The sequence below is a fragment of the Schistocerca cancellata genome, unplaced genomic scaffold (genome assembly GCF_023864275.1).
Source record: "Schistocerca cancellata isolate TAMUIC-IGC-003103 unplaced genomic scaffold, iqSchCanc2.1 HiC_scaffold_355, whole genome shotgun sequence".
In the NCBI taxonomy this organism is placed as follows: domain Eukaryota; kingdom Metazoa; phylum Arthropoda; class Insecta; order Orthoptera; family Acrididae; genus Schistocerca; species Schistocerca cancellata.
In genome coordinates, this window is record NW_026046373.1 from 41,762 (window position 1) to 61,619 (window position 19,858).

The 19,858-nt window shown below is 50.2% G+C and overlaps 10 non-coding genes across 10 annotated transcripts; all 10 read right to left on the reverse strand.

Annotated features, from left to right (window-relative positions):
* Positions 1-1,501: 1,501 nt before the first annotated feature.
* Trnal-uaa (transfer RNA leucine (anticodon UAA)) lies at positions 1,502-1,585 on the reverse strand. Its single transcript has one exon. It is a non-coding gene; the product is annotated as a tRNA-Leu (tRNA).
* Positions 1,586-3,388: 1,803 nt separating this feature from the next.
* Positions 3,389-3,472, reverse strand: Trnal-uaa (transfer RNA leucine (anticodon UAA)). The gene has a single exon. It is a non-coding gene; the product is annotated as a tRNA-Leu (tRNA).
* A 1,802-nt stretch (positions 3,473-5,274) lies between these two features.
* Trnal-uaa (transfer RNA leucine (anticodon UAA)) lies at positions 5,275-5,358 on the reverse strand. Its single transcript has one exon. It is a non-coding gene; the product is annotated as a tRNA-Leu (tRNA).
* Positions 5,359-7,160: 1,802 nt separating this feature from the next.
* Trnal-uaa (transfer RNA leucine (anticodon UAA)) lies at positions 7,161-7,244 on the reverse strand. Its single transcript has one exon. It is a non-coding gene; the product is annotated as a tRNA-Leu (tRNA).
* Positions 7,245-9,047: 1,803 nt separating this feature from the next.
* On the reverse strand, positions 9,048-9,131 carry Trnal-uaa (transfer RNA leucine (anticodon UAA)). Its single transcript has one exon. It is a non-coding gene; the product is annotated as a tRNA-Leu (tRNA).
* A 1,802-nt stretch (positions 9,132-10,933) lies between these two features.
* On the reverse strand, positions 10,934-11,017 carry Trnal-uaa (transfer RNA leucine (anticodon UAA)). Its single transcript has one exon. It is a non-coding gene; the product is annotated as a tRNA-Leu (tRNA).
* A 1,802-nt stretch (positions 11,018-12,819) lies between these two features.
* Positions 12,820-12,903, reverse strand: Trnal-uaa (transfer RNA leucine (anticodon UAA)). The gene has a single exon. It is a non-coding gene; the product is annotated as a tRNA-Leu (tRNA).
* Positions 12,904-14,706: 1,803 nt separating this feature from the next.
* Trnal-uaa (transfer RNA leucine (anticodon UAA)) lies at positions 14,707-14,790 on the reverse strand. The gene has a single exon. It is a non-coding gene; the product is annotated as a tRNA-Leu (tRNA).
* A 1,803-nt stretch (positions 14,791-16,593) lies between these two features.
* Trnal-uaa (transfer RNA leucine (anticodon UAA)) lies at positions 16,594-16,677 on the reverse strand. The gene has a single exon. It is a non-coding gene; the product is annotated as a tRNA-Leu (tRNA).
* Positions 16,678-18,479: 1,802 nt separating this feature from the next.
* Positions 18,480-18,563, reverse strand: Trnal-uaa (transfer RNA leucine (anticodon UAA)). Its single transcript has one exon. It is a non-coding gene; the product is annotated as a tRNA-Leu (tRNA).
* Between the last annotated feature and the right edge of the window lie 1,295 nt (positions 18,564-19,858).

Sequence of the window (19,858 nt, forward strand, 5' to 3'; positions counted from 1 at the left end):
CTAGCAACAGCCACGCTGTGCATTACGCACTCGTGGGAAGCCAATGAAATACTTCCTGTGAGGCTCAAGCTGTCGACCTTCACTTTACAATACTTAGGCACTGCCCCGGTGGTACCGACGCATACATACTGAAACGCCTTTGGATCGTCAGTGGGTACTTCATATTAGAAATTTCATGTTCGCCCTGATGTGCATTAAAGGGCAGATTCTTCAGTGAAAGTTCGTTCTGCGCTCAGTTACAGTATATCGCCCTAGCAGCACCAGGAAAACGGGTTCAGATGTGCTCGCCTTCCACTCGGCGTTGAGCGCGTACAGCGAGATTGCCTTCGGCCTCTGGCGCCAGGAGGGAAGGCGACACATCACGGCGCAAGCAGCGCGTAGCAGAAGGCGGTGGTGGTGTGTCGGTGAGCATGGTTGCTTCCCAAGTAACTGATCTGGGTTTGAAACCCGGACACCGCACGGAAGTTGTCTCCTTTACTCAGGAGAATGTTTTCAATGCTCGCGAACTGTCGTGTTACGAATGGTTTTCCTTCGCCCCTCGTCCCGCTCCGCGTAGGCTAGTGTGGATTGCGATTCACAGCATCGTGTGTCCCGTCCCCATGTGTCGACTTGTCTCGACTTTGCTCGGCTGACGCGAAAGCTGACGCTTGCAAATGGGCGTATATGTAGAGGACAGGCGCTAGAATCGACTGGGAGAGACCAACTCGACAAACACACAACGGACCCTTTCATTTGACTGTGGCCGCAGGTTCGCGAATTTGGGTACCGAGAGGCAAGAGACGGGTCAGCGTGCTGGACCGTATCATTACCGCGCAGCAACACCGAAAACTAAGGGAAAAGGCAAAATTGAAGAATCCAACAGCACGCAGACATCCTAGTTAGTCACCGAGCCGTGTACTAAGCACGCAAAAATGCTGCTTAACTTCGGTGTCCGGACGAGAACCCGTGTCGTCAGCGTGGCACAGAAGTCGGCGAGAACGTTTCCAGACGTGTGGACATCTTAGTCCTTGTACAGATCACTTGAGATTTGCCTGGCAGTCTCTCGCGCTGCCTTTTAGGGAAGCAATATGGAATAGCCATTGGTGGGACCTAATCCACAGCCTTCCCGTTATTAGCATGACACACTAACTTAGTGAGCTTACTGCCCACGCAATACGGCCGCTTCAGAACTCCAGTACCTCAGCCACCGTTTCATCTATCTTTATTAAGGCCCTACGATTCATTTAAACACGTATGTGTTGCTGTTGAGGTTTTCTCGCTGTCGCTTGGAACCTAGAGCCACAACACAACGACAACGGAAACGTCCGTGAGAAGAGCTAAAACTCGCCACAGGAAAAGTATGTTCCGCTATTTCTTTTCGACCGCTCGGGCTACCGGACGAGCGACGCCTACACTGCTGTCACTGTCGTCTCTAGTAAAATCTGCATGGCGTGTTTCTGCGTAATTTACTTGTTCTATAAGATCAAGGGAGTATGTTAGTTTCAGAATGTTCAAAATGCATTGTCAGATGTGGGGTTCGAACCCACGCTCCCTTACGGGAACCAGAGCTTAAATCTGGCGCCTTAGACCGCTCGGCCAATCTGACGTGCGAGGCATTCGCTCCAGTGACTTCCATCTCTAGCAATATCTCAAGAACCTCGCTGCGAAATCTGTTTCTTTTTTCGGTAGGATGTAATTATGTCAGGTTTAGAATATTTAAGACACAATGTCAGACGTGGCGAAGGAAACGCACCCTCCCTTTCGGGAACCAATGTGGCGCGTTGGACCGCTTTCTTCCGTCGTTTCCAGTTTGAACTGTAACTAGCAAAACTGTATTTAGTAATAGTAACATTTTCACATTGATGCAAAGAAAACTAGATATTAACGAACGGCAAATAAGGCCGTTTCCTAGCAACAGCCACGCTGTGCATTACGCACTCGTGGGAAGCCAATGAAATACTTCCTGTGAGGCTCAAGCTGTCGACCTTCACTTTACAATACTTAGGCACTGCCCCGGTGGTACCGACGCATACATACTGAAACGCCTTTGGATCGTCAGTGGGTACTTCATATTAGAAATTTCATGTTCGCCCTGATGTGCATTAAAGGGCAGATTCTTCAGTGAAAGTTCGTTCTGCGCTCAGTTACAGTATATCGCCCTAGCAGCACCAGGAAAACGGGTTCAGCTGTGCTCGCCTTCCACTCGGCGTTGAGCGCGTACAGCGAGATTGCCTTCGGCCTCTGGCGCCAGGAGGGAAGGCGACACATCACGGCGCAAGCAGCGCGTAGCAGAAGGCGGTGGTGGTGTGTCGGTGAGCATGGTTGCTTCCCAAGTAACTGATCTGGGTTTGAAACCCGGACACCGCACGGAAGTTGTCTCCTTTACTCAGGAGAATGTTTTCAATGCTCGCGAACTGTCGTGTTACGAATGGTTTTCCTTCGCCCCTCGTCCCGCTCCGCGTAGGCTAGTGTGGATTGCGATTCACAGCATCGTGTGTCCCGTCCCCATGTGTCGACTTGTCTCGACTTTGCTCGGCTGACGCGAAAGCTGACGCTTGCAAATGGGCGTATATGTAGAGGACAGGCGCTAGAATCGACTGGGAGAGACCAACTCGACAAACACACAACGGACCCTTTCATTTGACTGTGGCCGCAGGTTCGCGAATTTGGGTACCGAGAGGCAAGAGACGGGTCAGCGTGCTGGACCGTATCATTACCGCGCAGCAACACCGAAAACTAAGGGAAAAGGCAAAATTGAAGAATCCAACAGCACGCAGACATCCTAGTTAGTCACCGAGCCGTGTACTAAGCACGCAAAAATGCTGCTTAACTTCGGTGTCCGGACGAGAACCCGTGTCGTCAGCGTGGCACAGAAGTCGGCGAGAACGTTTCCAGACGTGTGGACATCTTAGTCCTTGTACAGATCACTTGAGATTTGCCTGGCAGTCTCTCGCGCTGCCTTTTAGGGAAGCAATATGGAATAGCCATTGGTGGGACCTAATCCACAGCCTTCCCGTTATTAGCATGACACACTAACTTAGTGAGCTTACTGCCCACGCAATACGGCCGCTTCAGAACTCCAGTACCTCAGCCACCGTTTCATCTATCTTTATTAAGGCCCTACGATTCATTTAAACACGTATGTGTTGCTGTTGAGGTTTTCTCGCTGTCGCTTGGAACCTAGAGCCACAACACAACGACAACGGAAACGTCCGTGAGAAGAGCTAAAACTCGCCACAGGAAAAGTATGTTCCGCTATTTCTTTTCGACCGCTCGGGCTACCGGACGAGCGACGCCTACACTGCTGTCACTGTCGTCTCTAGTAAAATCTGCATGGCGTGTTTCTGCGTAATTTACTTGTTCTATAAGATCAAGGGAGTATGTTAGTTTCAGAATGTTCAAAATGCATTGTCAGATGTGGGGTTCGAACCCACGCTCCCTTACGGGAACCAGAGCTTAAATCTGGCGCCTTAGACCGCTCGGCCAATCTGACGTGCGAGGCATTCGCTCCAGTGACTTCCATCTCTAGCAATATCTCAAGAACCTCGCTGCGAAATCTGTTTCTTTTTTCGGTAGGATGTAATTATGTCAGGTTTAGAATATTTAAGACACAATGTCAGACGTGGCGAAGGAAACGCACCCTCCCTTTCGGGAACCAATGTGGCGCGTTGGACCGCTTTCTTCCGTCGTTTCCAGTTTGAACTGTAACTACCAAACTGTATTTAGTAATAGTAACATTTTCACATTGATGCAAAGAAAACTAGATATTAACGAACGGCAAATAAGGCCGTTTCCTAGCAACAGCCACGCTGTGCATTACGCACTCGTGGGAAGCCAATGAAATACTTCCTGTGAGGCTCAAGCTGTCGACCTTCACTTTACAATACTTAGGCACTGCCCCGGTGGTACCGACGCATACATACTGAAACGCCTTTGGATCGTCAGTGGGTACTTCATATTAGAAATTTCATGTTCGCCCTGATGTGCATTAAAGGGCAGATTCTTCAGTGAAAGTTCGTTCTGCGCTCAGTTACAGTATATCGCCCTAGCAGCACCAGGAAAACGGGTTCAGATGTGCTCGCCTTCCACTCGGCGTTGAGCGCGTACAGCGAGATTGCCTTCGGCCTCTGGCGCCAGGAGGGAAGGCGACACATCACGGCGCAAGCAGCGCGTAGCAGAAGGCGGTGGTGGTGTGTCGGTGAGCATGGTTGCTTCCCAAGTAACTGATCTGGGTTTGAAACCCGGACACCGCACGGAAGTTGTCTCCTTTACTCAGGAGAATGTTTTCAATGCTCGCGAACTGTCGTGTTACGAATGGTTTTCCTTCGCCCCTCGTCCCGCTCCGCGTAGGCTAGTGTGGATTGCGATTCACAGCATCGTGTGTCCCGTCCCCATGTGTCGACTTGTCTCGACTTTGCTCGGCTGACGCGAAAGCTGACGCTTGCAAATGGGCGTATATGTAGAGGACAGGCGCTAGAATCGACTGGGAGAGACCAACTCGACAAACACACAACGGACCCTTTCATTTGACTGTGGCCGCAGGTTCGCGAATTTGGGTACCGAGAGGCAAGAGACGGGTCAGCGTGCTGGACCGTATCATTACCGCGCAGCAACACCGAAAACTAAGGGAAAAGGCAAAATTGAAGAATCCAACAGCACGCAGACATCCTAGTTAGTCACCGAGCCGTGTACTAAGCACGCAAAAATGCTGCTTAACTTCGGTGTCCGGACGAGAACCCGTGTCGTCAGCGTGGCACAGAAGTCGGCGAGAACGTTTCCAGACGTGTGGACATCTTAGTCCTTGTACAGATCACTTGAGATTTGCCTGGCAGTCTCTCGCGCTGCCTTTTAGGGAAGCAATATGGAATAGCCATTGGTGGGACCTAATCCACAGCCTTCCCGTTATTAGCATGACACACTAACTTAGTGAGCTTACTGCCCACGCAATACGGCCGCTTCAGAACTCCAGTACCTCAGCCACCGTTTCATCTATCTTTATTAAGGCCCTACGATTCATTTAAACACGTATGTGTTGCTGTTGAGGTTTTCTCGCTGTCGCTTGGAACCTAGAGCCACAACACAACGACAACGGAAACGTCCGTGAGAAGAGCTAAAACTCGCCACAGGAAAAGTATGTTCCGCTATTTCTTTTCGACCGCTCGGGCTACCGGACGAGCGACGCCTACACTGCTGTCACTGTCGTCTCTAGTAAAATCTGCATGGCGTGTTTCTGCGTAATTTACTTGTTCTATAAGATCAAGGGAGTATGTTAGTTTCAGAATGTTCAAAATGCATTGTCAGATGTGGGGTTCGAACCCACGCTCCCTTACGGGAACCAGAGCTTAAATCTGGCGCCTTAGACCGCTCGGCCAATCTGACGTGCGAGGCATTCGCTCCAGTGACTTCCATCTCTAGCAATATCTCAAGAACCTCGCTGCGAAATCTGTTTCTTTTTTCGGTAGGATGTAATTATGTCAGGTTTAGAATATTTAAGACACAATGTCAGACGTGGCGAAGGAAACGCACCCTCCCTTTCGGGAACCAATGTGGCGCGTTGGACCGCTTTCTTCCGTCGTTTCCAGTTTGAACTGTAACTACCAAACTGTATTTAGTAATAGTAACATTTTCACATTGATGCAAAGAAAACTAGATATTAACGAACGGCAAATAAGGCCGTTTCCTAGCAACAGCCACGCTGTGCATTACGCACTCGTGGGAAGCCAATGAAATACTTCCTGTGAGGCTCAAGCTGTCGACCTTCACTTTACAATACTTAGGCACTGCCCCGGTGGTACCGACGCATACATACTGAAACGCCTTTGGATCGTCAGTGGGTACTTCATATTAGAAATTTCATGTTCGCCCTGATGTGCATTAAAGGGCAGATTCTTCAGTGAAAGTTCGTTCTGCGCTCAGTTACAGTATATCGCCCTAGCAGCACCAGGAAAACGGGTTCAGATGTGCTCGCCTTCCACTCGGCGTTGAGCGCGTACAGCGAGATTGCCTTCGGCCTCTGGCGCCAGGAGGGAAGGCGACACATCACGGCGCAAGCAGCGCGTAGCAGAAGGCGGTGGTGGTGTGTCGGTGAGCATGGTTGCTTCCCAAGTAACTGATCTGGGTTTGAAACCCGGACACCGCACGGAAGTTGTCTCCTTTACTCAGGAGAATGTTTTCAATGCTCGCGAACTGTCGTGTTACGAATGGTTTTCCTTCGCCCCTCGTCCCGCTCCGCGTAGGCTAGTGTGGATTGCGATTCACAGCATCGTGTGTCCCGTCCCCATGTGTCGACTTGTCTCGACTTTGCTCGGCTGACGCGAAAGCTGACGCTTGCAAATGGGCGTATATGTAGAGGACAGGCGCTAGAATCGACTGGGAGAGACCAACTCGACAAACACACAACGGACCCTTTCATTTGACTGTGGCCGCAGGTTCGCGAATTTGGGTACCGAGAGGCAAGAGACGGGTCAGCGTGCTGGACCGTATCATTACCGCGCAGCAACACCGAAAACTAAGGGAAAAGGCAAAATTGAAGAATCCAACAGCACGCAGACATCCTAGTTAGTCACCGAGCCGTGTACTAAGCACGCAAAAATGCTGCTTAACTTCGGTGTCCGGACGAGAACCCGTGTCGTCAGCGTGGCACAGAAGTCGGCGAGAACGTTTCCAGACGTGTGGACATCTTAGTCCTTGTACAGATCACTTGAGATTTGCCTGGCAGTCTCTCGCGCTGCCTTTTAGGGAAGCAATATGGAATAGCCATTGGTGGGACCTAATCCACAGCCTTCCCGTTATTAGCATGACACACTAACTTAGTGAGCTTACTGCCCACGCAATACGGCCGCTTCAGAACTCCAGTACCTCAGCCACCGTTTCATCTATCTTTATTAAGGCCCTACGATTCATTTAAACACGTATGTGTTGCTGTTGAGGTTTTCTCGCTGTCGCTTGGAACCTAGAGCCACAACACAACGACAACGGAAACGTCCGTGAGAAGAGCTAAAACTCGCCACAGGAAAAGTATGTTCCGCTATTTCTTTTCGACCGCTCGGGCTACCGGACGAGCGACGCCTACACTGCTGTCACTGTCGTCTCTAGTAAAATCTGCATGGCGTGTTTCTGCGTAATTTACTTGTTCTATAAGATCAAGGGAGTATGTTAGTTTCAGAATGTTCAAAATGCATTGTCAGATGTGGGGTTCGAACCCACGCTCCCTTACGGGAACCAGAGCTTAAATCTGGCGCCTTAGACCGCTCGGCCAATCTGACGTGCGAGGCATTCGCTCCAGTGACTTCCATCTCTAGCAATATCTCAAGAACCTCGCTGCGAAATCTGTTTCTTTTTTCGGTAGGATGTAATTATGTCAGGTTTAGAATATTTAAGACACAATGTCAGACGTGGCGAAGGAAACGCACCCTCCCTTTCGGGAACCAATGTGGCGCGTTGGACCGCTTTCTTCCGTCGTTTCCAGTTTGAACTGTAACTAGCAAAACTGTATTTAGTAATAGTAACATTTTCACATTGATGCAAAGAAAACTAGATATTAACGAACGGCAAATAAGGCCGTTTCCTAGCAACAGCCACGCTGTGCATTACGCACTCGTGGGAAGCCAATGAAATACTTCCTGTGAGGCTCAAGCTGTCGACCTTCACTTTACAATACTTAGGCACTGCCCCGGTGGTACCGACGCATACATACTGAAACGCCTTTGGATCGTCAGTGGGTACTTCATATTAGAAATTTCATGTTCGCCCTGATGTGCATTAAAGGGCAGATTCTTCAGTGAAAGTTCGTTCTGCGCTCAGTTACAGTATATCGCCCTAGCAGCACCAGGAAAACGGGTTCAGCTGTGCTCGCCTTCCACTCGGCGTTGAGCGCGTACAGCGAGATTGCCTTCGGCCTCTGGCGCCAGGAGGGAAGGCGACACATCACGGCGCAAGCAGCGCGTAGCAGAAGGCGGTGGTGGTGTGTCGGTGAGCATGGTTGCTTCCCAAGTAACTGATCTGGGTTTGAAACCCGGACACCGCACGGAAGTTGTCTCCTTTACTCAGGAGAATGTTTTCAATGCTCGCGAACTGTCGTGTTACGAATGGTTTTCCTTCGCCCCTCGTCCCGCTCCGCGTAGGCTAGTGTGGATTGCGATTCACAGCATCGTGTGTCCCGTCCCCATGTGTCGACTTGTCTCGACTTTGCTCGGCTGACGCGAAAGCTGACGCTTGCAAATGGGCGTATATGTAGAGGACAGGCGCTAGAATCGACTGGGAGAGACCAACTCGACAAACACACAACGGACCCTTTCATTTGACTGTGGCCGCAGGTTCGCGAATTTGGGTACCGAGAGGCAAGAGACGGGTCAGCGTGCTGGACCGTATCATTACCGCGCAGCAACACCGAAAACTAAGGGAAAAGGCAAAATTGAAGAATCCAACAGCACGCAGACATCCTAGTTAGTCACCGAGCCGTGTACTAAGCACGCAAAAATGCTGCTTAACTTCGGTGTCCGGACGAGAACCCGTGTCGTCAGCGTGGCACAGAAGTCGGCGAGAACGTTTCCAGACGTGTGGACATCTTAGTCCTTGTACAGATCACTTGAGATTTGCCTGGCAGTCTCTCGCGCTGCCTTTTAGGGAAGCAATATGGAATAGCCATTGGTGGGACCTAATCCACAGCCTTCCCGTTATTAGCATGACACACTAACTTAGTGAGCTTACTGCCCACGCAATACGGCCGCTTCAGAACTCCAGTACCTCAGCCACCGTTTCATCTATCTTTATTAAGGCCCTACGATTCATTTAAACACGTATGTGTTGCTGTTGAGGTTTTCTCGCTGTCGCTTGGAACCTAGAGCCACAACACAACGACAACGGAAACGTCCGTGAGAAGAGCTAAAACTCGCCACAGGAAAAGTATGTTCCGCTATTTCTTTTCGACCGCTCGGGCTACCGGACGAGCGACGCCTACACTGCTGTCACTGTCGTCTCTAGTAAAATCTGCATGGCGTGTTTCTGCGTAATTTACTTGTTCTATAAGATCAAGGGAGTATGTTAGTTTCAGAATGTTCAAAATGCATTGTCAGATGTGGGGTTCGAACCCACGCTCCCTTACGGGAACCAGAGCTTAAATCTGGCGCCTTAGACCGCTCGGCCAATCTGACGTGCGAGGCATTCGCTCCAGTGACTTCCATCTCTAGCAATATCTCAAGAACCTCGCTGCGAAATCTGTTTCTTTTTTCGGTAGGATGTAATTATGTCAGGTTTAGAATATTTAAGACACAATGTCAGACGTGGCGAAGGAAACGCACCCTCCCTTTCGGGAACCAATGTGGCGCGTTGGACCGCTTTCTTCCGTCGTTTCCAGTTTGAACTGTAACTACCAAACTGTATTTAGTAATAGTAACATTTTCACATTGATGCAAAGAAAACTAGATATTAACGAACGGCAAATAAGGCCGTTTCCTAGCAACAGCCACGCTGTGCATTACGCACTCGTGGGAAGCCAATGAAATACTTCCTGTGAGGCTCAAGCTGTCGACCTTCACTTTACAATACTTAGGCACTGCCCCGGTGGTACCGACGCATACATACTGAAACGCCTTTGGATCGTCAGTGGGTACTTCATATTAGAAATTTCATGTTCGCCCTGATGTGCATTAAAGGGCAGATTCTTCAGTGAAAGTTCGTTCTGCGCTCAGTTACAGTATATCGCCCTAGCAGCACCAGGAAAACGGGTTCAGATGTGCTCGCCTTCCACTCGGCGTTGAGCGCGTACAGCGAGATTGCCTTCGGCCTCTGGCGCCAGGAGGGAAGGCGACACATCACGGCGCAAGCAGCGCGTAGCAGAAGGCGGTGGTGGTGTGTCGGTGAGCATGGTTGCTTCCCAAGTAACTGATCTGGGTTTGAAACCCGGACACCGCACGGAAGTTGTCTCCTTTACTCAGGAGAATGTTTTCAATGCTCGCGAACTGTCGTGTTACGAATGGTTTTCCTTCGCCCCTCGTCCCGCTCCGCGTAGGCTAGTGTGGATTGCGATTCACAGCATCGTGTGTCCCGTCCCCATGTGTCGACTTGTCTCGACTTTGCTCGGCTGACGCGAAAGCTGACGCTTGCAAATGGGCGTATATGTAGAGGACAGGCGCTAGAATCGACTGGGAGAGACCAACTCGACAAACACACAACGGACCCTTTCATTTGACTGTGGCCGCAGGTTCGCGAATTTGGGTACCGAGAGGCAAGAGACGGGTCAGCGTGCTGGACCGTATCATTACCGCGCAGCAACACCGAAAACTAAGGGAAAAGGCAAAATTGAAGAATCCAACAGCACGCAGACATCCTAGTTAGTCACCGAGCCGTGTACTAAGCACGCAAAAATGCTGCTTAACTTCGGTGTCCGGACGAGAACCCGTGTCGTCAGCGTGGCACAGAAGTCGGCGAGAACGTTTCCAGACGTGTGGACATCTTAGTCCTTGTACAGATCACTTGAGATTTGCCTGGCAGTCTCTCGCGCTGCCTTTTAGGGAAGCAATATGGAATAGCCATTGGTGGGACCTAATCCACAGCCTTCCCGTTATTAGCATGACACACTAACTTAGTGAGCTTACTGCCCACGCAATACGGCCGCTTCAGAACTCCAGTACCTCAGCCACCGTTTCATCTATCTTTATTAAGGCCCTACGATTCATTTAAACACGTATGTGTTGCTGTTGAGGTTTTCTCGCTGTCGCTTGGAACCTAGAGCCACAACACAACGACAACGGAAACGTCCGTGAGAAGAGCTAAAACTCGCCACAGGAAAAGTATGTTCCGCTATTTCTTTTCGACCGCTCGGGCTACCGGACGAGCGACGCCTACACTGCTGTCACTGTCGTCTCTAGTAAAATCTGCATGGCGTGTTTCTGCGTAATTTACTTGTTCTATAAGATCAAGGGAGTATGTTAGTTTCAGAATGTTCAAAATGCATTGTCAGATGTGGGGTTCGAACCCACGCTCCCTTACGGGAACCAGAGCTTAAATCTGGCGCCTTAGACCGCTCGGCCAATCTGACGTGCGAGGCATTCGCTCCAGTGACTTCCATCTCTAGCAATATCTCAAGAACCTCGCTGCGAAATCTGTTTCTTTTTTCGGTAGGATGTAATTATGTCAGGTTTAGAATATTTAAGACACAATGTCAGACGTGGCGAAGGAAACGCACCCTCCCTTTCGGGAACCAATGTGGCGCGTTGGACCGCTTTCTTCCGTCGTTTCCAGTTTGAACTGTAACTACCAAACTGTATTTAGTAATAGTAACATTTTCACATTGATGCAAAGAAAACTAGATATTAACGAACGGCAAATAAGGCCGTTTCCTAGCAACAGCCACGCTGTGCATTACGCACTCGTGGGAAGCCAATGAAATACTTCCTGTGAGGCTCAAGCTGTCGACCTTCACTTTACAATACTTAGGCACTGCCCCGGTGGTACCGACGCATACATACTGAAACGCCTTTGGATCGTCAGTGGGTACTTCATATTAGAAATTTCATGTTCGCCCTGATGTGCATTAAAGGGCAGATTCTTCAGTGAAAGTTCGTTCTGCGCTCAGTTACAGTATATCGCCCTAGCAGCACCAGGAAAACGGGTTCAGATGTGCTCGCCTTCCACTCGGCGTTGAGCGCGTACAGCGAGATTGCCTTCGGCCTCTGGCGCCAGGAGGGAAGGCGACACATCACGGCGCAAGCAGCGCGTAGCAGAAGGCGGTGGTGGTGTGTCGGTGAGCATGGTTGCTTCCCAAGTAACTGATCTGGGTTTGAAACCCGGACACCGCACGGAAGTTGTCTCCTTTACTCAGGAGAATGTTTTCAATGCTCGCGAACTGTCGTGTTACGAATGGTTTTCCTTCGCCCCTCGTCCCGCTCCGCGTAGGCTAGTGTGGATTGCGATTCACAGCATCGTGTGTCCCGTCCCCATGTGTCGACTTGTCTCGACTTTGCTCGGCTGACGCGAAAGCTGACGCTTGCAAATGGGCGTATATGTAGAGGACAGGCGCTAGAATCGACTGGGAGAGACCAACTCGACAAACACACAACGGACCCTTTCATTTGACTGTGGCCGCAGGTTCGCGAATTTGGGTACCGAGAGGCAAGAGACGGGTCAGCGTGCTGGACCGTATCATTACCGCGCAGCAACACCGAAAACTAAGGGAAAAGGCAAAATTGAAGAATCCAACAGCACGCAGACATCCTAGTTAGTCACCGAGCCGTGTACTAAGCACGCAAAAATGCTGCTTAACTTCGGTGTTCGGACGAGAACCCGTGTCGTCAGCGTGGCACAGAAGTCGGCGAGAACGTTTCCAGACGTGTGGACATCTTAGTCCTTGTACAGATCACTTGAGATTTGCCTGGCAGTCTCTCGCGCTGCCTTTTAGGGAAGCAATATGGAATAGCCATTGGTGGGACCTAATCCACAGCCTTCCCGTTATTAGCATGACACACTAACTTAGTGAGCTTACTGCCCACGCAATACGGCCGCTTCAGAACTCCAGTACCTCAGCCACCGTTTCATCTATCTTTATTAAGGCCCTACGATTCATTTAAACACGTATGTGTTGCTGTTGAGGTTTTCTCGCTGTCGCTTGGAACCTAGAGCCACAACACAACGACAACGGAAACGTCCGTGAGAAGAGCTAAAACTCGCCACAGGAAAAGTATGTTCCGCTATTTCTTTTCGACCGCTCGGGCTACCGGACGAGCGACGCCTACACTGCTGTCACTGTCGTCTCTAGTAAAATCTGCATGGCGTGTTTCTGCGTAATTTACTTGTTCTATAAGATCAAGGGAGTATGTTAGTTTCAGAATGTTCAAAATGCATTGTCAGATGTGGGGTTCGAACCCACGCTCCCTTACGGGAACCAGAGCTTAAATCTGGCGCCTTAGACCGCTCGGCCAATCTGACGTGCGAGGCATTCGCTCCAGTGACTTCCATCTCTAGCAATATCTCAAGAACCTCGCTGCGAAATCTGTTTCTTTTTTCGGTAGGATGTAATTATGTCAGGTTTAGAATATTTAAGACACAATGTCAGACGTGGCGAAGGAAACGCACCCTCCCTTTCGGGAACCAATGTGGCGCGTTGGACCGCTTTCTTCCGTCGTTTCCAGTTTGAACTGTAACTAGCAAAACTGTATTTAGTAATAGTAACATTTTCACATTGATGCAAAGAAAACTAGATATTAACGAACGGCAAATAAGGCCGTTTCCTAGCAACAGCCACGCTCTGCATTACGCACTCGTGGGAAGCCAATGAAATACTTCCTGTGAGGCTCAAGCTGTCGACCTTCACTTTACAATACTTAGGCACTGCCCCGGTGGTACCGACGCATACATACTGAAACGCCTTTGGATCGTCAGTGGGTACTTCATATTAGAAATTTCATGTTCGCCCTGATGTGCATTAAAGGGCAGATTCTTCAGTGAAAGTTCGTTCTGCGCTCAGTTACAGTATATCGCCCTAGCAGCACCAGGAAAACGGGTTCAGATGTGCTCGCCTTCCACTCGGCGTTGAGCGCGTACAGCGAGATTGCCTTCGGCCTCTGGCGCCAGGAGGGAAGGCGACACATCACGGCGCAAGCAGCGCGTAGCAGAAGGCGGTGGTGGTGTGTCGGTGAGCATGGTTGCTTCCCAAGTAACTGATCTGGGTTTGAAACCCGGACACCGCACGGAAGTTGTCTCCTTTACTCAGGAGAATGTTTTCAATGCTCGCGAACTGTCGTGTTACGAATGGTTTTCCTTCGCCCCTCGTCCCGCTCCGCGTAGGCTAGTGTGGATTGCGATTCACAGCATCGTGTGTCCCGTCCCCATGTGTCGACTTGTCTCGACTTTGCTCGGCTGACGCGAAAGCTGACGCTTGCAAATGGGCGTATATGTAGAGGACAGGCGCTAGAATCGACTGGGAGAGACCAACTCGACAAACACACAACGGACCCTTTCATTTGACTGTGGCCGCAGGTTCGCGAATTTGGGTACCGAGAGGCAAGAGACGGGTCAGCGTGCTGGACCGTATCATTACCGCGCAGCAACACCGAAAACTAAGGGAAAAGGCAAAATTGAAGAATCCAACAGCACGCAGACATCCTAGTTAGTCACCGAGCCGTGTACTAAGCACGCAAAAATGCTGCTTAACTTCGGTGTCCGGACGAGAACCCGTGTCGTCAGCGTGGCACAGAAGTCGGCGAGAACGTTTCCAGACGTGTGGACATCTTAGTCCTTGTACAGATCACTTGAGATTTGCCTGGCAGTCTCTCGCGCTGCCTTTTAGGGAAGCAATATGGAATAGCCATTGGTGGGACCTAATCCACAGCCTTCCCGTTATTAGCATGACACACTAACTTAGTGAGCTTACTGCCCACGCAATACGGCCGCTTCAGAACTCCAGTACCTCAGCCACCGTTTCATCTATCTTTATTAAGGCCCTACGATTCATTTAAACACGTATGTGTTGCTGTTGAGGTTTTCTCGCTGTCGCTTGGAACCTAGAGCCACAACACAACGACAACGGAAACGTCCGTGAGAAGAGCTAAAACTCGCCACAGGAAAAGTATGTTCCGCTATTTCTTTTCGACCGCTCGGGCTACCGGACGAGCGACGCCTACACTGCTGTCACTGTCGTCTCTAGTAAAATCTGCATGGCGTGTTTCTGCGTAATTTACTTGTTCTATAAGATCAAGGGAGTATGTTAGTTTCAGAATGTTCAAAATGCATTGTCAGATGTGGGGTTCGAACCCACGCTCCCTTACGGGAACCAGAGCTTAAATCTGGCGCCTTAGACCGCTCGGCCAATCTGACGTGCGAGGCATTCGCTCCAGTGACTTCCATCTCTAGCAATATCTCAAGAACCTCGCTGCGAAATCTGTTTCTTTTTTCGGTAGGATGTAATTATGTCAGGTTTAGAATATTTAAGACACAATGTCAGACGTGGCGAAGGAAACGCACCCTCCCTTTCGGGAACCAATGTGGCGCGTTGGACCGCTTTCTTCCGTCGTTTCCAGTTTGAACTGTAACTAGCAAAACTGTATTTAGTAATAGTAACATTTTCACATTGATGCAAAGAAAACTAGATATTAACGAACGGCAAATAAGGCCGTTTCCTAGCAACAGCCACGCTGTGCATTACGCACTCGTGGGAAGCCAATGAAATACTTCCTGTGAGGCTCAAGCTGTCGACCTTCACTTTACAATACTTAGGCACTGCCCCGGTGGTACCGACGCATACATACTGAAACGCCTTTGGATCGTCAGTGGGTACTTCATATTAGAAATTTCATGTTCGCCCTGATGTGCATTAAAGGGCAGATTCTTCAGTGAAAGTTCGTTCTGCGCTCAGTTACAGTATATCGCCCTAGCAGCACCAGGAAAACGGGTTCAGATGTGCTCGCCTTCCACTCGGCGTTGAGCGCGTACAGCGAGATTGCCTTCGGCCTCTGGCGCCAGGAGGGAAGGCGACACATCACGGCGCAAGCAGCGCGTAGCAGAAGGCGGTGGTGGTGTGTCGGTGAGCATGGTTGCTTCCCAAGTAACTGATCTGGGTTTGAAACCCGGACACCGCACGGAAGTTGTCTCCTTTACTCAGGAGAATGTTTTCAATGCTCGCGAACTGTCGTGTTACGAATGGTTTTCCTTCGCCCCTCGTCCCGCTCCGCGTAGGCTAGTGTGGATTGCGATTCACAGCATCGTGTGTCCCGTCCCCATGTGTCGACTTGTCTCGACTTTGCTCGGCTGACGCGAAAGCTGACGCTTGCAAATGGGCGTATATGTAGAGGACAGGCGCTAGAATCGACTGGGAGAGACCAACTCGACAAACACACAACGGACCCTTTCATTTGACTGTGGCCGCAGGTTCGCGAATTTGGGTACCGAGAGGCAAGAGACGGGTCAGCGTGCTGGACCGTATCATTACCGCGCAGCAACACCGAAAACTAAGGGAAAAGGCAAAATTGAAGAATCCAACAGCACGCAGACATCCTAGTTAGTCACCGAGCCGTGTACTAAGCACGCAAAAATGCTGCTTAACTTCGGTGTCCGGACGAGAACCCGTGTCGTCAGCGTGGCACAGAAGTCGGCGAGAACGTTTCCAGACGTGTGGACATCTTAGTCCTTGTACAGATCACTTGAGATTTGCCTGGCAGTCTCTCGCGCTGCCTTTTAGGGAAGCAATATGGAATAGCCATTGGTGGGACCTAATCCACAGCCTTCCCGTTATTAGCATGACACACTAACTTAGTGAGCTTACTGCCCACGCAATACGGCCGCTTCAGAACTCCAGTACCCGGGCCACCGTTTCATCTATCTTTATTAAGGCCCTACGATTCATTTAAACACGTATGTGTTGCTGTTGAGGTTTTCTCGCTGTCGCTTGGAACCTAGAGCCACAACACAACGACAACGGAAACGTCCGTGAGAAGAGCTAAAACTCGCCACAGGAAAAGTATGTTCCGCTATTTCTTTTCGACCGCTCGGGCTACCGGACGAGCGACGCCTACACTGCTGTCACTGTCGTCTCTAGTAAAATCTGCATGGCGTGTTTCTGCGTAATTTACTTGTTCTATAAGATCAAGGGAGTATGTTAGTTTCAGAATGTTCAAAATGCATTGTCAGATGTGGGGTTCGAACCCACGCTCCCTTACGGGAACCAGAGCTTAAATCTGGCGCCTTAGACCGCTCGGCCAATCTGACGTGCGAGGCATTCGCTCCAGTGACTTCCATCTCTAGCAATATCTCTAGAACCTCGCTGCGAAATCTGTTTCTTTTTTCGGTAGGATGTAATTATGTCAGGTTTAGAATATTTAAGACACAATGTCAGACGTGGCGAAGGAAACGCACCCTCCCTTTCGGGAACCAATGTGGCGCGTTGGACCGCTTTCTTCCGTCGTTTCCAGTTTGAACTGTAACTACCAAACTGTATTTAGTAATAGTAACATTTTCACATTGATGCAAAGAAAACTAGATATTAACGAACGGCAAATAAGGCCGTTTCCTAGCAACAGCCACGCTGTGCATTACGCACTCGTGGGAAGCCAATGAAATACTTCCTGTGAGGCTCAAGCTGTCGACCTTCACTTTACAATACTTAGGCACTGCCCCGGTGGTACCGACGCATACATACTGAAACGCCTTTGGATCGTCAGTGGGTACTTCATATTAGAAATTTCATGTTCGCCCTGATGTGCATTAAAGGGCAGATTCTTCAGTGAAAGTTCGTTCTGCGCTCAGTTACAGTATATCGCCCTAGCAGCACCAGGAAAACGGGTTCAGATGTGCTCGCCTTCCACTCGGCGTTGAGCGCGTACAGCGAGATTGCCTTCGGCCTCTGGCGCCAGGAGGGAAGGCGACACATCACGGCGCAAGCAGCGCGTAGCAGAAGGCGGTGGTGGTGTGTCGGTGAGCATGGTTGCTTCCCAAGTAACTGATCTGGGTTTGAAACCCGGACACCGCACGGAAGTTGTCTCCTTTACTCAGGAGAATGTTTTCAATGCTCGCGAACTGTCGTGTTACGAATGGTTTTCCTTCGCCCCTCGTCCCGCTCCGCGTAGGCTAGTGTGGATTGCGATTCACAGCATCGTGTGTCCCGTCCCCATGTGTCGACTTGTCTCGACTTTGCTCGGCTGACGCGAAAGCTGACGCTTGCAAATGGGCGTATATGTAGAGGACAGGCGCTAGAATCGACTGGGAGAGACCAACTCGACAAACACACAACGGACCCTTTCATTTGACTGTGGCCGCAGGTTCGCGAATTTGGGTACCGAGAGGCAAGAGACGGGTCAGCGTGCTGGACCGTATCATTACCGCGCAGCAACACCGAAAACTAAGGGAAAAGGCAAAATTGAAGAATCCAACAGCACGCAGACATCCTAGTTAGTCACCGAGCCGTGTACTAAGCACGCAAAAATGCTGCTTAACTTCGGTGTCCGGACGAGAACCCGTGTCGTCAGCGTGGCACAGAAGTCGGCGAGAACGTTTCCAGACGTGTGGACATCTTAGTCCTTGTACAGATCACTTGAGATTTGCCTGGCAGTCTCTCGCGCTGCCTTTTAGGGAAGCAATATGGAATAGCCATTGGTGGGACCTAATCCACAGCCTTCCCGTTATTAGCATGACACACTAACTTAGTGAGCTTACTGCCCACGCAATACGGCCGCTTCAGAACTCCAGTACCTCAGCCACCGTTTCATCTATCTTTATTAAGGCCCTACGATTCATTTAAACACGTATGTGTTGCTGTTGAGGTTTTCTCGCTGTCGCTTGGAACCTAGAGCCACAACACAACGACAACGGAAACGTCCGTGAGAAGAGCTAAAACTCGCCACAGGAAAAGTATGTTCCGCTATTTCTTTTCGACCGCTCGGGCTACCGGACGAGCGACGCCTACACTGCTGTCACTGTCGTCTCTAGTAAAATCTGCATGGCGTGTTTCTGCGTAATTTACTTGTTCTATAAGATCAAGGGAGTATGTTAGTTTCAGAATGTTCAAAATGCATTGTCAGATGTGGGGTTCGAACCCACGCTCCCTTACGGGAACCAGAGCTTAAATCTGGCGCCTTAGACCGCTCGGCCAATCTGACGTGCGAGGCATTCGCTCCAGTGACTTCCATCTCTAGCAATATCTCAAGAACCTCGCTGCGAAATCTGTTTCTTTTTTCGGTAGGATGTAATTATGTCAGGTTTAGAATATTTAAGACACAATGTCAGACGTGGCGAAGGAAACGCACCCTCCCTTTCGGGAACCAATGTGGCGCGTTGGACCGCTTTCTTCCGTCGTTTCCAGTTTGAACTGTAACTAGCAAAACTGTATTTAGTAATAGTAACATTTTCACATTGATGCAAAGAAAACTAGATATTAACGAACGGCAAATAAGGCCGTTTCCTAGCAACAGCCACGCTGTGCATTACGCACTCGTGGGAAGCCAATGAAATACTTCCTGTGAGGCTCAAGCTGTCGACCTTCACTTTACAATACTTAGGCACTGCCCCGGTGGTACCGACGCATACATACTGAAACGCCTTTGGATCGTCAGTGGGTACTTCATATTAGAAATTTCATGTTCGCCCTGATGTGCATTAAAGGGCAGATTCTTCAGTGAAAGTTCGTTCTGCGCTCAGTTACAGTATATCGCCCTAGCAGCACCAGGAAAACGGGTTCAGATGTGCTCGCCTTCCACTCGGCGTTGAGCGCGTACAGCGAGATTGCCTTCGGCCTCTGGCGCCAGGAGGGAAGGCGACACATCACGGCGCAAGCAGCGCGTAGCAGAAGGCGGTGGTGGTGTGTCGGTGAGCATGGTTGCTTCCCAAGTAACTGATCTGGGTTTGAAACCCGGACACCGCACGGAAGTTGTCTCCTTTACTCAGGAGAATGTTTTCAATGCTCGCGAACTGTCGTGTTACGAATGGTTTTCCTTCGCCCCTCGTCCCGCTCCGCGTAGGCTAGTGTGGATTGCGATTCACAGCATCGTGTGTCCCGTCCCCATGTGTCGACTTGTCTCGACTTTGCTCGGCTGACGCGAAAGCTGACGCTTGCAAATGGGCGTATATGTAGAGGACAGGCGCTAGAATCGACTGGGAGAGACCAACTCGACAAACACACAACGGACCCTTTCATTTGACTGTGGCCGCAGGTTCGCGAATTTGGGTACCGAGAGGCAAGAGACGGGTCAGCGTGCTGGACCGTATCATTACCGCGCAGCAACACCGAAAACTAAGGGAAAAGGCAAAATTGAAGAATCCAACAGCACGCAGACATCCTAGTTAGTCACCGAGCCGTGTACTAAGCACGCAAAAATGCTGCTTAACTTCGGTGTCCGGACGAGAACCCGTGTCGTCAGCGTGGCACAGAAGTCGGCGAGAACGTTTCCAGACGTGT